Raw genomic sequence first — 1338 nt, 5'->3', positions numbered from 1 at the left:
GTCGTCAATCGTTTCGTGACGTACTCTACGTTTGTAGTTACCCAAAATTAATTTGGCGGGTAACAGTCGCGACCGCGAACTTCCTCTTGAACATCGGACAAAAATTTTTATTAAGTTCTTAAGTCCATTCTTAAATTAATTGCCAAGGCATTTGAATATTTCTGCAACAGCGGAGATCGTGCAATATCCACACGCGTTCGATAAAACCACCCCTTACAAACATTGCCAGTTAATTAAGTTTTGTATCTCTAACTCTGAAATACTGTACGCGTATTAATCGCAACGAACGCTTTTATCGATTATTAAACAACAAAGTTTGGTTTATCGCAAATTGCTCCTGTAACCGGGTTCTGAAAACTTGTTACAGAGGCGCATCAGTTTTCTGCACACATATTCGTAACGCATAATACGAAATTGTACCAGAACGCGTTTTATTGTCCACACGAAATTCGATAGCACCGCGAGAAGATTACAGGATGCGAATATAAAACAATTTTAATATTTCGCCGGGCTGACAAGAAATGCTTTTTGGAAAATAGCCCCGATAATAGAGAATCGACAATAGCCCCGCTTCAATTTCTCCAATTTCCCTAACGGGGTTTCTCCTAACCCTTATATCAATGGCATACAATACCACAAGTAAATTGGTTTCATGTCCATTGTTCCACGTGCAGACATTGCCTGACCGTAAAAGGTGCTAGAAAATAAGATGTGAAATAATTTTTTTTCTAGTTATTTGCACCTATTAATTTGTGTGATGCTTTGTGATAAAAAAGCAATGTTGTATCAAAAATAATGTTAATATAACATTGTAATTACAGAAATAATATGCTATTGAAAAGATTATATTAAAAATAAGTGTATCATATTTGTTTGAATAAAAGAAATAAATTTTAAAGCGAGAAGGTATTGTCAAGATTTTATGGATCTTGCGCCCTAAACTAGATTTAAATAGTGATAAAAATTAATTTTAATTTGAACTTTCTTTCTAATTTATAAGACTGAGGATTAATAAATGTGATTAATCTACAATATATTCGCTCTTTTTTACATAATACAGTGCTAAAACATTAAATAGCTGCCGTTTAAATGTGTAACCAGTAAAAGAAATTATAAATCAGGGGGTTGAACAGCGCAGTCCAAATATTGCTAAAATATATTATACTTTTTATCGAAAAAGAAGCAAAATTAAAACAAAGAATGAAAACTAACAATGTTCTGCACCAGTAACGTATTTCACTTTTGTACACGGTAAATATAGTCTGATTAAAAATAATACGTTCTTTCCAACCCTCTATAACCTGATTTTTCTTCGCTCGTGAGAAAAAATATTTCAGT

This window comes from Habropoda laboriosa, unplaced genomic scaffold, assembly GCF_001263275.1.
Source record: "Habropoda laboriosa isolate 0110345459 unplaced genomic scaffold, ASM126327v1 scaffold61, whole genome shotgun sequence".
In the NCBI taxonomy this organism is placed as follows: domain Eukaryota; kingdom Metazoa; phylum Arthropoda; class Insecta; order Hymenoptera; family Apidae; genus Habropoda; species Habropoda laboriosa.
Note: the sequence above shows the minus strand (reverse complement) of the source record.